This window comes from Thrips palmi, unplaced genomic scaffold (assembly GCF_012932325.1).
Source record: "Thrips palmi isolate BJ-2018 unplaced genomic scaffold, TpBJ-2018v1 HiC_scaffold_10, whole genome shotgun sequence".
Lineage (NCBI taxonomy): Eukaryota > Metazoa > Arthropoda > Insecta > Thysanoptera > Thripidae > Thrips > Thrips palmi.
In genome coordinates, this window is record NW_023144621.1 from 14,511,034 (window position 1) to 14,525,041 (window position 14,008).

Consider the following 14,008-nt stretch of genomic DNA (forward strand, 5'->3'; position numbering starts at 1 on the left):
TTTACAGAAGGCGCTGAGCTTGTGCCTCACAAACACGTCAAAACGAGAAGGCGCCGAAGCAGAACGGCGGGAAGTTTTAACCGTGGACTTCCCCTTTGCTTACGTTTCATCGCCAGTGGGTGGCTAGGTCAAATCATTTCAAGGCATAACCATCTCGACCCTCAGAGAAAGAAAATAATCTGCTAAGGTTGTTGGGGTTCAGTTGGGGTTATTATGGGGCACGGGGTAAAAATGGGACAGCGTAGTCAAGATTTGACATTTTTGGGCCAAACGAATCAGCTGAATAGAAACAGCTGTCCCATTTTTATCTGTATCCCATAATTGTCCAAACTGACCCTTCCTTGCAGTGGCTGCTGCGCTCGTGACGCGGTGTCCAGGGTTGTGAGGGTAGTTGACGGTACTGGTAGTTGATGGTACGCTAACTGCATCCAATATTTTGACACAACCACCCGTTTAAACTTTGAAATTCAAAAGGCCTTCTAAAAAAAACAATATTTCTTGCAAAATGTCACCATAAAAATAGGTTTTTAATGCCTCATTGTAAAATTACAAAACATAGCAATAAAATTTGCATCGCAAAATAATAGACGGGGGCTATTTGCAACTGAAATGACGGCCTTAAGAGTCCGGGCCTTCTCGCCATCTCGGTCTCATTGCTAGCTTGCTGGCGCCTCGAGTCTTCCGTCTTCGTCCCACCCGCGGCGCGGCCCGCACCGCCCGCACGGCCCGCGCGCGCACTGCAGTCGTCTCTCTCTCGTCTTGGTATCGATCCCTCGCCAGTGGCCCTCCGCATACGCAGGTCGGCCCGCGCCTCTCTCTACAAGTGAGGATCCAGAGGGGGGCACATTGCACCCTTCCCCCTGGACCCCTAGATAGCCGCCTGAAATGCAGGCAAAAAGCAACACTTACGAAGACAAAAAGTGTTACTCTGCACCCCTCAGGCCGCTTCTGGATCCACCAGTGTCTGTCTCGCACGACGTGCCTCCGAACAGCACTGTTTCTCTCTCAGACTCTAGCAACAGGCCTTCACGGCCGGACTGGCCTCTCCCGCCTCGCGAGGCTCGCGAGGCGGGCCTGCCCTGCAGGGGGACAGTGACGGTTCAGAAATTAATTATTTGGACCTTTGGCATTCTCGGGCATTCCGCCTGCCGCCTCGGACAGCCATCCCGAAGTCCGAAACACAGGGGGTTACGGAATTGTTCGAAGATCGGAAGCATTTCTTTTTCGAACAAGTTCCCCGGGAACTCCCAAGATTTTTTTCTTTTGCAATGGAACTTTCCGCAGAGTCGCTCACTTAAGAAGAGCGCAAGAAGGTAAAACCGAAAAATAAAATTAATTTAATTGGGTGAGACAGAAGAGAAACGCCGTTAAAGATATCAAGATGAGAGAAGATGAAATTTAGTTGATTTTCGTAGAAACGTCAATCCAATCAATTTACAGTAATTTTTTCTGTGTGATTGCTTGGTTACTTAGTTTGAAAATAGTAAGAAGGTAAGTCCATCAAATTCATTTTTATTTTTTTACAGTGAGACGATCGGTGCGAACTATCAGTGGAGTGCGTGCTTCTTTTCGAGGTCCTCACACAAATCATTCCGCATTTCATATTCATGTCCGGATGATAACAGTGACCCGCAGAAGTCGAGTCATTCGGCCATTCGTGGTGCAGCCTGCGCCGTCTCTCTCGCACCGGGGCGCGCCCCATGAGTGCGAGAGAGACAGAGCGGCAGCGGCCTGCTGGCCCTCATGAATCATGCATGGCGGGGCCATGGCGGGGCCATCCCTGGAGTCATGATGATGCTCGCTGCCAACGGTTATGAATCAAAACCGAGACGTCATTCTCGACTTCCCTCGCAGGTGAGACTTCCGCCAAAGGCGCGGTGCACTGCAAATTAATCGGAAAGACTCGGTGCCAAAATGAGGCGCACTGGCGGATCCAGGGTCGGCCTTCGGCGGGCAAAGTGTTGGTCTACCTTTCAAGCGACTTTCTAGGTGCAATTTTGTGTGTGTGTGTCTGTCAAGGTGTGTGTGTGTGTGGGGGGGGGGGGGGGTCTTGTCAAGTATGGGGGAACTTGTTTTTTTTTTTGCCTGACCACAGTACAGGCCACACGAACCGTATTGATTAGGTTAGGTTCAAACTTCTGACCAAATTTTGACGAGACTTTCAGGTCTGGCCGAAACTTGGCATGACTTTTTGTCTCGCCTCTGGAGTGGCGGCAAGTCTGACCTTCGGATTTGTAGAGTGGTAGAGTGAGATGAGTGAGAGCACACTTAAAACCTTACGAAGTATTTGGACCACACATAGTACAAACTAATTTAGTTTGTTGTACGAATAGTTTGCAAATCTCGAAGCATTATCTTCATAGGCTTATGTGTGCTCAAAATAATTTGTTATGGCGAGGTACTTTTCTTTGCAAGGTCGAAAATAGTTTGCAAGGTTTTTAGAGTGAGAGCAGGGAAACTCTCTGCACGGGAAATTTCCCTGCCGTGAAAAGGGGTGCCTGAGCCTCGCTTAATGAATGGCGTCTCGACACGTGTGCACACGTGCGCGGCCTAATGAGTAAATGTTTATTTTTTGAATAGCGGCAGGCCCTCGTGCTACACGCTGCTTTCATGTCCATGCGCCTTGCCGGCCTTTGGAGTCTCTCTCTCTCTCTCGCACCCTTACTGGATGCCCCATGAGTGCGAGAGAGATGGAGCGACGAAAGCGCCACCGCCCACAGTGGGCCAGAAGACCGGTGGAGGCGGCTAAAACTCGAGACGCGTTTTGGAGCTCCAAAGTCGCTAAACAGGACCCCAACCGAACGTGTGGCCCCACCAATGGATTGCACTCCAAACGAGGAATCCATTAGTGGGGTCACACGGTAGGTTCGAGTCCTGTTCAGCGACTCTGGAGCTTCAAACGCGTCTAGAATTTTGGCCGCCTCCACCGGTTCTGGCCCACTGCGCGGCCCTCTGTCCACGCATTACGAGGTATCGCCGCCGTAATCTCGAAGGGCGGCCTTTCACGGCCGCGGTGAGGACGCACGCACGCCCGGGCCGCCCAGCGAGTGCGAGAGAGACAGCGAACGAGTGCGAGCGAGGCAGAGAGCGGCGAGGACGCACGCTCGCGGCGCGGTGCGCGCGGTGTCACGGACGCAAAGCCGCGCAGAGCACAGCGATGCCGAGAGTCGGTTCCGTCAGACTGTCTCTCTCGCACTCATGGGGCGTCACGTATAGGTGCGAGAGAGACAGAGCGACGAAAGTGACTCTCAGTCTGCAGCCTCGCCCCCTCCCTATTGAGTTGCTCGTATTTATGCATATCCGTTCTCCTATGAAGCCATGCCCCACGGCCCATCAGCCAGTATTTGCACTCTGATCGCTTTTCATCATTGGCCCGCCCCCTCCCCTGACCATGCCCCTGCCCTTGGGCCCTGGCGGGGGGTGGGGTGTGTTGCTGCGCCCCGCCCCGCCCATCCCGCCCCACCCCACCCCGCCCCACCCCGCCCCACCCCGCCCCGCCCCGCCCTGCCGCCACGCTGCTCGGCTGGGCTCGGCTCAGTCGTTGGTGAATCGCGCTAGGTGTAGCACGTGTTGCCTACCCGCCGTAGTCGCGCTCTCTCTCTCGCCTCTCCCGCCAGGACCCGCCAGGACCCGCCGCAGGTGAGTCGCTCTCCGTCGCACCAAGGGCGAGGATGCCAACCGCAGCAACTGACCTGCCAATTCATTTCAAACTTTGAGTCGACATTTAAAAAAGAAAATCCCCCATCAGAGTCTGTTCAAAAATGTGGCTCTGTGAGAGAGTAGTCCTGCGCAATGGAGAGGTGGCAAGCGCGTGCTACCCAAGTCAGAGTGATGTGCTTCAAAGTTGCAACTAACATTTCCACCGTTTTTTTTTTTTTCACAATAACTTTACGACTTTAGCGGCTTAGTGGGGCCCGTGTTAGTCTGAGAGAGAGAGAGAGAGAGAGAGAGAGAGAGAGAGAGAGAGAGAGAGAGAGAGAGAGAGAGAGAGAGAGAGAGAGAGAGAGAGAGAGAGAGCAACGCCATCACCATTATCAATTCGCAGCACTTCCTTCCCTGATTAATAATTGCAGCCGCCAGAAATGGAACCGCGACAAAGCCTCACTGATGGGGCGGCCCGTCTGGGTGCGAGAGAGAAGGAGCGACGACAGCGACGCGCGGAGTCATTCGGCTGCTGTGCACTGCGGTGCGGGTGAGGGCGAAGGCGGACAGCGCGGCAGCGAGGCGGCAGCGAGGCTGCAAACAGAGCGCCTGCGGAGACGGGGGTAGGCAACACGCGGGCACCACTGGGTCCCGGTTGCCTACCCCGGACTCCGCAGGCGGCTGCGGGCGCGAAGGGAGGCCCAGGGTCCAGGGCACAGTGGGCCAGGCGACCGCTGTGGACGGCCGAAATTCTAGACGCGTTTTGAGCTCCAGAGTCGCTAGACAGGGCTCGAACCAAACGTCAGACCACACCAATGGATTCCTCGTTCGGAGAGCAATCCATTGGTGGGGTCACACGTTCGCTTCGTCGCCAAGACTGTGGACTGTTGGTCTTGTCGAGACGAATCCATTTCCGTAAAAAGATCTTGATTTGGCGCACTCAAAGCCAAAATCCAGACATTCCCTTAGATTTCAAGGTAGCACTTTTACCGTGCGGTGGTATGAACACCGACACATCCACGGACCTGCTGGCTGCGGGCGGAGCGGTTCCGAGGAGTCTCTCTCGTCGCTCTGTCTCTCTGACAACCCCGACGGGACCTCCCGCGAGTGCGAAAGAGAACGACTGCTTGGCACCTGGCTGCCCTGGCTGCAGCGGGCTTGCAGTGGTGGCAGGCAGGCGGGGTAACAAGGTCCTTGAGGACAATCCCTCCGAATCTGCAAAGCGGGTCGGCTTGCTCAGACTGGAACTTCCAGGCCAGCGGGTTGAGCAGGGATTAAGCCGTGCGATAATGGGGAAAGGGGGGGGGGAGGGGGGCACTTGCACCGCGTCTTCGAACGGCGCGCGCGACGCGCAGAGAAAGGATACTGGGTGAAGTGGCGGCGGGCGGAGGGCGAGACCGGCAGCACACAGTGGGCCAGAAGACCGCTGGGGGCGGCCAAAATTCGAAACGCGTTTTGAGCTCCACAGTCTTGTCGACAAAGCGAACCTGTGACCCCACCAATGGACTGCTCTCCGAACGAGGAATCCATTGATGGGGTCACACGTTCGGTTTGAGTCCACCTGAGTGACTCTGGAGCTCAAAACGCGTCAAGAGTTTTCTCCTACCTCCATCGGTTCTCTGGCCCACTGTGCAACACCTAGACAGCCTCGTCGGCGGAGAGGCGACAGGGCTGTGACGTCAGCGCACTCTCATTGGTTGGCGCGGCCCAGCAAGCGCTGTGATTGGTTGGTGCAGCCCGAAGCGTTCCGAGTTGTCGTCTCTCTCCCTGCGAGGCTCTCAGGCCGTCCATAGCAAGACCAGCCTTCGGCCAGCCTTTGGACGGTCTGAGACCTTTCGCCCCGCCTCGGCCCGCCTCGGCCTGTATCGACCGTGCTGGACGTGAGTCAGCCCGCCACTGGAATGATTTCGGAAAAGACGGAGAGAGAGGGAGAGAGAGAGAGAGAGAGAGAGAGAGAGAGAGAGAGAGAGAGAGAGAGAGAGAGAGAGAGAGAGAGAGAGAGAGAGAGAGAGAGAGAGATCCCCCTCTGACAAAGAATAAAGCAAGACCAGCCTCGACTACGCTTCATCAAGCGCCGAGGGATCGGATTTGCATAGGGCAGCCTGAGGACGAACGAATGGCCCCGAAATCAGCGAGCGCCGAGCGAGCGCGCATGCACTGTATACGGAGAGAGAGAATAAATGTCATCGGGCTTATTAGTTTCAGTTCTTTCCTCTAAATATCATTGACAGAGAAATCAAGCGGTTTATAGTGGATTTGGCCCAACTTTTCCCCAACAGCGCAGCGACGGCCAGTTTGAGGCAGTTAGCGGTTCTTTATCTGGCCGCGTTTGCCTTTCGTGCGCCTTGCGCGTGGTTGGTCGGTCTAGACTGAGTCGGGTCGTGGCCGAGGTGGGCGAGGTGGGCGGGGCACGGCGGGGCGCGGCGGGCCGCAGAGGAAAAGTTTTACCCTGACCTCAAAAACGGGCTCTAAAATCCGTCACGTAGTTCGGACGCGTGAGAACCGCGCGTGGTCGTTTTGCGAAAAACCGGAGGAGGAGGAGGGGGAGGGAGGGGGTGGGGGGAGATAGCGAGGAGATGGCCCGCAAGTTTGGCTGCGGGTTGTACGGTGGTGTCCCCCCCCCCCCTCTCTCCCTTGGGGCTACCGGTGGGGGTCACTTAGTGCTGGTATCAAGGGGTTAATTGCCCTCCGCCCAAGGGGCCTCAGGGAGGGGGAGGAGAGGGGGAGAACTTGTCGGGAAACTTGACCCTTTGGCCGATTTCAATAGTAGACGACAAACGGCTCTTCCCATCCCACTGCCAAGGCCAGCGGCCACGCCCAGCCACTCCGCGATACCGACACAACGCACACACACGCACACACACGCACACACACAAACACACAACGCCAAAACAAACAAACACACAAACGCACTCTTTCAAACAGACACTTACGTACTCCCACCCACACAAACTCACGCACACACACAGACACTTACGCTGGCACACACACACACACACACACACACACACACACACACACACAAACACAAACACGCACTCACGCACACACACAAATACACACACACGCGCACACACAAACAGACACTCACGTACACACCAGTGAGTACGAGTTGAAAAATACATAGTGCGGTTTACCGATGGAGCCGGACCGGTGGCGTGGCGCTTGTAACTGCTACACTGCGTGGCGCGGTGGGGCTTGGACATTAATCTTTGATTGGCACCACCGGCCGGGGTCGATGCGGCGACATTGACACAGATCACGTTCCACCAACGGACGGCCGCGACGGCCCGCCACGGCCTGCTACATACACACAGGGTGGTGCGGGACTCAGAGTGGTGCGGCACACAGGGTGGTGCGGCACACAGTGTGGTGCGGCACACAGAGTGGTGCGGCACACAGGGTGGTGCGGCGCACAGTGTGGTGCGGCACACACAGAGTGGTGCGGCACACAGAGTGGTGCGGCACACAGAGTGGTGCGGCACACACAGAGTGGTGCGGCACACACAGAGTGGTGCGGCACACAGAGGTGCGAGAGAGACAGAGCGACGAAAACATACTCTCGGAATCAGTCTGCTGAGCCGTCGCCGCCACTGCTAGTCCTGCCACCCTGCGGCCTGTGGGCCCTGCGGCTTGCTTTCAAGCACGAAGGGCGCCGCCGCCTCGTCGGAGTGGCGACCACTTGCCGCCCCGAGCCGAGGCTGCTCGCCCCACCTCTTTATTCGTCAACACCGTGGGCCAGAGACCGGTGGAGGCGGCCAACTCTAGACGCGTTTTGAGCTCCAGAGTCGCTAAATGGGACTCGAACCGAACGTGTGACCCCACCAATTGATTCCCTGTACGGAGAGCAATCCAACGTTGTGGTCACACACGTTCGATTCAAGCCCTGTTTAGCGACTCTGGAACTCAAAACGCGTCTAGAGTTGGCCGCCTCAACCGGTCTTCTGGCTAGCTCACTGTAGCCAACGCCCATAAACAATAACAGCAAGAACAACAAACTCCGATAAAAAAAAATTGGTGCGGCGGCGGGGTTTTGAACCCGCGCTGCTCGTAACTCGCCGGCACCGTGGGGTATTATTTCCTTTCTGTGGCGGTCTGGCGGGGAGCTGAGGAGGCGGGGTGGCTTGGTGTACTGGGAACGTATTATATCGTCAATCAGATTACCTCCCGGCCGGCGATGCCGATGGCGATGCACTGGCCGAGCCGCCGCCGCGCCGTGGCCTAGTCTGTGCCAGCACAGCCGTTTTCGCCGCTCTGTCTCTCTCGCACCCACACGGGACGGCCCATGAGTGCGAGAGAGACAGAGCAACGAAAACGACTCTCGGAATCGTCCTGCAGTCTCGGTCGGCAGCCACACGGAGAGGGACAGGGTGGAACAGGCAGCTGCAGGCCGGCCCATTCTCTCGCCCCCCCCCCCCACCCCCTGCCCCGCCCCGCCCCGGGTCGGTAGCCAGCGCGCTCTAGCGTGACTGAAGGCAATCAGCTCTGTTTGAACTGACGGCGCTTCGCAATTTCATTCGGAAACGCGCCAAATTTATGTTGTATTTCACCGAGAGAGATAGAGATGAGGGGGGAAGGAGAGAGAGAGAGGCGAGTGAGGGATAGCCAGGATAGCGAGCAGACTGTGCGCGTGGTGCGACTTTGTGGCCAGCGGACGGCCGGAGCACCCAATCCAGACCCACCCCGCCCAGAGCGCCCCAGAGGCTCGCAGATAGTTTCCCAAGCAAGGGTCCGGGTGGCCCGGCAGCCGGGCAGGGCGCAAATGGGATGATGTGGGCGTTCTCAGTGACCGCAGACAAGCAGGCACGAGCAGAGGGAGACGTACTGCCCGGGCAGGGCAGGCGCACAGAGGGCCAGAAGACCGGTGGAGGGGAGGCGGCCAAGATTTCAGACGCGTTTTGAGCTCCAGAGTCGCTAAAAAGTACTCCAACCGATCGTGTGGCCACACCAATGGATTCCTCGTTCGGAGAGCAATCCATTAGTGGGATCACACGTTCGGTTTGAGTTCCATTTAGTGACTCTGGAGCTCAAAACGCGTCTACGGTTTTGGCAGCCTCCGCCGGTCTTCTCCCCTGGGTGTGAGAAAGACAGAGCGATGAAGGCGAGTCTCGGAATCAGTCTGCAGGGCTGGCAGCACAGTGGATGGGGAAGCGAAACTGCCTGGCAGAGCAGGCACGGCAGACGGGCTGGTGCGGCCACTGAACGCACAGCCACTGTTAAAAATACATTGGAAAATCCCTGGAAAAGCAATTCGAAGGTCCGTCGGGAGGCATTCTCGCATTGGCGGAGCTCCTTGTTTCATAAAGACCTTCTAGTTGATCTAACCATAAATTTTGCAATTTTGCAAAGATCAGTGGCAATTTATTTTTCGAAAAGTTCTCCGGAAATTTCCACGATTTTTGTCAACAGTGCGGCGGCCGAGGAGCAAGGCGAGCAAGGCCGGACCTCTTTGTACTCGTTCTTCCTTCCTTTGTTTCTGCTGCTAATCTCTGCAGTGCTCGCTGGCTCGCTGCCCCAACCCACCCCTCCTCCTCTTTCTCTTATCCCCGATCCGAGTGTGAATGGGACGCGGCGCCGAGATACGCTGCGACAGTCTCGTGACACACACAGGACATGGAAGCTCATCCCTGTGCCAACCCCTAAAGGAGTATAAACTCGAATAACGCTAGTAAAACGATTAGAAAAAAATATCTGAACTTTTCTCGGAAACTTTTAATTTGGACTCAGCGGTCTTGCTGCGGCCTCTAATCAAATCCCACTCATCCCATCCCATCCCATCGCATCCCCTCACTGTGAAACCGAACGTCGAGAACCTCACACTTGGAATGCGGAGATGTGGAATTTTGCGTTTTCACACTTGGAAGTGCAGAGTTTGCAGTCTCCACACTTCAAGTGTAGAGTTGTCCACGTTTGGTTTCACAGTGCATCCATCCATTCAACTCGCACGCTCAAAACCTTACGAAGTATATTGAGCATGACATAGTGCACAACGCTCAAAACGCGTCTGGAATTTTGTCCGCCCCACCGGTCTTCTGGCCCACTGGGCCACGCCACGACGAAAAAGTATCGGAAGGAGCCACGACCTCCAGCAGAGCGCCTCAAAAGGATCCCGGAGTGACAAATGGGGTCTTCTTTGTCAGACTAGTGGGGGGGGGGACGCCACGCGTGAATCCATCCGTCGAGCCATCCGCCTCCATCGCACTGATTTCCACATACAAGTCCAATGGCAACACTGCGTTGCCTGCGCGGTTGCCTACCTGCCAGGCCTGCAGTGTTCAATATTCATCCCGGCCTTTCGAAAGGCCGTTCCACCCCGTTGGATTTGCTCAGAGGAGCGGTCTCTCTCTCTCTCTCTCTCTCTCTCTCTCTCTCTCTCTCTCTCTCTCTCTCTCTCTCTCTCTCTCTCTCTCGCACACGTGGAGCGTCCCGTGTCGGCGCGAGAAAGACAGAGCGATGAAAAAGGCTGAAGCTGGACGGCCAATGATTGGGCGCCTTGTGTCTTCAGCTTCTTTAAGGGCGACCCCAGTGGGCCTCAGCGACCGGCCACGTATAGTGGGCTAAAAGACCGACCCAGGCGGACAAAACTCTAGACGCGTTTTGAGCTCCAGAGTCGCTAAACAGAACTCGAAGCGAGCGCGTGACCCCATAAATAGATTCCTCGTTCGAAGAGCATTCCATTGAAGGTCACACACCTTCAGTTCGAGCCTTATTTAGCGACTCTGGAGCTCAAAACGCGTCTAGAGTTTCAGCCGCCTCAGCCGGCCTTCTGGCCCACTGTGCTAGCGTCCGGGCCACGCCCATCCCGGCGCCCGGCGCCCTCGCCCACATAAATTGCACCTCCTCTTTAGGCCACTTTTGCAGAGCCCTCTAATTTATGGACGACCCCTCCGCTCGCTGCTCTGTGTATACACACAAAGACCGCTCCACTGGCGGGGCCCCGAAAGGGGGGCCGCCCCGCCCCGCCCCCGATGATAATAATCCCACGGGGCACACGGGAGGAAGATGTGTGGCTCTCTTTTCGCCAAGCGTCTGGGAGTCTGGGAGGGGGACACCTACTTTGCCTGGTGTGTGTGTATGTGTGTGTGTATTTGTGTGTGTGCTCGCGCGCGTGTGTGCGTGTGTGTGTTCGCTTATCGTGCTCACGTGTGCGGCCCTCCACAGGATGCAATGCTGCTCCGCTAGATTGGCCATTTCAGTGTCCTACAGTGGCTATAATCATAACAATATAGAAATACCCAGGCGCCGGAGGACGAACAGACAGACGCACAGGCAGGCAGTCAGGCAGGGCGGCAGGCAGACGAGCAGTGGGGTGGACAGACAGGCAGACCGCTTCACAGTGGAGAATGGGGTGAGCGCAGCAACAGGGCCGCATTCTCTGGAACGCCCCGCCCCGCCACGCCAGGGCAACTTAACATGAGTTATGCACGTGCCGCGTCGAGATGAAGTCGACCGCCCCGCCCCGCCCCACCCCGCTCAGCTCATGAAGTTTCACCCTCGTGTAAACGGCGCGCTGATAATGGCGACGACAAATCCGAACATCCATCCCCAAGGTCACTTCGACACGCGTGTGAGGCTGCACACGTGTGAGTCGCTTACCAACACACACTCACACACACACTTACACACACACACACACACACACATACACACACACACACTCTCACACACACACACAAGGGGCGGATGGGCCCCGTTCTCATGGCTTAATGCCAATTTGCGTGCTCACGACCCGTTTCCTACTCCACGGCCTCCTGCGCGAGTAATCGGCTGAGCGCCGCCATGACGCCTCACTCGCGTCTCGGATTCGTTAGGCTCGCTTTTGTCTTTCGTACAGTGGGCCAGAAGACGTGGAGACAGCCAAACCCTGGACGCTTTTCAGCTCCAGAGTCGCTAAATGGGGCACGAACCGAAAGTGTGACCCCACCAATGGATTCCTCGTTCGGAGCACCAGGGCAAAACGGACCGGTTGTCCCAAACGGGCCTGGAGTGGAAAACGCGTCCAGGGGGTTTGGCCGGCCTTTTCCACCGTGGACCTTCGGTCGCTGTGCTTCGAGTCCATTAGCGACTCTGGAGTAAAGTCGCGTAAAAAAAATTGGCCGCCTAAAAGGCATTTCCCCTCGGGTGTTGGTCGGTTTCAGCTCGATCAAAGGCCTAAAAAACCCCGGCCATAGGGCCCGCTGGACCCGGAATCGGGGTGGGCCCCAACGCGATAGGCGCGCACGAGGCGCGGGGCGGGGCTGCGGGGCTGCGGGGCTGCGGGGCCACATCTCATTCTTATTTCCCCCAGGGCTGGCTAGCCTGGCTGGCTGGCCCGGCTGCCGGGGACTCGGAATATAATCACATCGGCGGCCGACCAGCCTCTGGCTCCTCCGGCTGCCTCTGCACAGTGGGCTGGAAGACCGGTGGAGGCGGCCAAATGTCTAGACGCGCTGAGCTCCAGAGTCACTAAACAGAACTCGAACCGAACGCGTGACCCCACCAATAGATTCCTCGTTCGGAGAGCAAACCACTGGTGGGGTCACACGTTCGGTACGAGTCCTGTTTAGCGACTCTGGAGCTCAAAACGCGAGTAGAGGTTTGGCCGCCCCTACCCCGGTCTTCTGGTCCACTGTGCTCTGCCTTTGATGCCTCCGGCCTCGGGGCTCCAGCGGACTGATTCCAAGAGTCGTTATCCATACGGGATGCCCCTTGAGTGCGAGAGAGTCTTTTAGACTATTTTTAGGCCTCTGAAAGAAAAGCAGCTTGTTAGAGCAAAATATTTTGATCATGCAAGCTTACAAATAAAATACTTCGTAATTTACGAACTATTTCTTCGCACAACAAAGTCAATTAGTTCGTACAGTATGCTCAATATACTTCGTCTTAATCGTGTGGTGTGCGCGAGGCGAGGGAACTTTTCTGACGTTCCTAGTGGTGTGAGCGTGAGCCAGGCCTAGGCCGGCCCGCCACCGCCCCGTCTCGTGGCCCCAGCGCAGAGCTCTCTGCTCCCTGCCGCGCACCGTGGGACTCCGCGCTGCCGCAGAATCGTCCACTAGCCCCTTTTGCCTTTGACGGTGGAGCGCGGACCCACAATGCACCGCACTCGCTCACACTCAAACACACACACACACATACCTACCTCTCTCTCTCTCTCTCTCTCTCTCTCTCTCTCTCTCTCTCTCTCTCTCTCTCTCTCTCTCTCTCCCCATCGACAGTCGGCACACGATCCCAATCGCACCTGCGGCGCCAAGGCGCGCCAAGGTATGCCAGGTGGCGGTTCCCTCCCTTCCCCCTCCCCTTCCCCCTCGCCTTCCCACCCGCTTTGGTTTTAAGGGGCGGCATCGCCTCGTTTCACACACGCTGGGTGCCATTTGTGCTAGAGGTGCGCTAAAGCGGCATTCTCCCGTCTCAAATAAAGTCGAATTAAAAAAATAATTCCGAGAGAATTGAAACCCTGTTTATTCGATTTGATTTGGTTGGTAAATTAATCGTATTGAATGACATGAAGATGCGCTTAACGGGGTAAATGGACCCTTGTTCTAATGTTAGCCCCCCCTCCATTTTTTTATGTTTTATTTAAACCAAATTTTATATGACTCCGTTGTGGGCACCATGTGTTGTTTTGTCGAGTGTTCAGGGGGCAGGGGGGCTCAGGCGGCAATCTGGACGGATGCTGACCTATTAGAAGTGTAACGACGCTTACCGGCTACTCTTGGATAGCAGTGCATAGCAGCTGCACTAGTGGACGAGTGGCAAGCCATGATCTCTCCGGCGCCCGCCGACCAGCGCGTAGGCAAGCCCGCCCGCACGACGGCGAGCGGGTTGCATACCTTCAAACTTCTACTGGGCATTTGAGCACGTCATGACCAACTTTTACTGCTGCTCCGGCCGCAATCTCGATTTCCCGATTTTTTTTCAGTTTTCTCGGCGCGGATGCTCGCGGATCAAGGCGGGCGGAAAATCGCAATTTATTTATGGGCGCACACACGGAGACAGACTGTTTGCTTTGCCGCTCCTCTGTCTGTCTGTCTGTCTGTCTGTCTGTCTGTCGTATGTCTGTCTGTTTGTCTGTCTGTCTGCCCGTCTGTCTGCCTCTCGTGGGGCGTCGCATAGGTGCGAGAGAGACAGAACGACGAGCAGGTCTCAGTCTGCAGGCACTCGGCGCCCGGCTCCAGACTCGAGCAGAAAAAGGGAGCCTGGCCACGGCCCCTCCTCCAGCCGAACGGAAAGGCATTTCCGAATTAAAACCCGCCGATGCGTGTTCTTTTTCTCTCCTCCGCCAGACCGTTCCGGCCCGTTCCAGAGCCTCCGCGCGGCTCGCGTGAGTCGGCGGAGGAGCCACGGTTATCCCCGAGTGCTGGGCTGCGGACCGCTTCCGAGAGTCGTT

The 14,008-nt window shown here is 56.5% G+C and overlaps 1 protein-coding gene across 3 annotated transcripts in view; it reads left to right on the forward strand.

Moving 5' to 3' along the window:
- Positions 1-3,537: 3,537 nt before the first annotated feature.
- LOC117654048 (calbindin-32) overlaps positions 3,538-14,008 on the forward strand; it is a 76,926-nt gene continuing 66,455 nt past the window's right edge. For all 3 annotated transcript variants that reach the window (XM_034400188.1, XM_034400189.1, XM_034400190.1), the window contains exon 1: positions 3,538-3,639. The gene's annotated coding sequence lies outside the window, so the exon portion shown is untranslated. The remainder of the gene's footprint in view (positions 3,640-14,008) is intronic.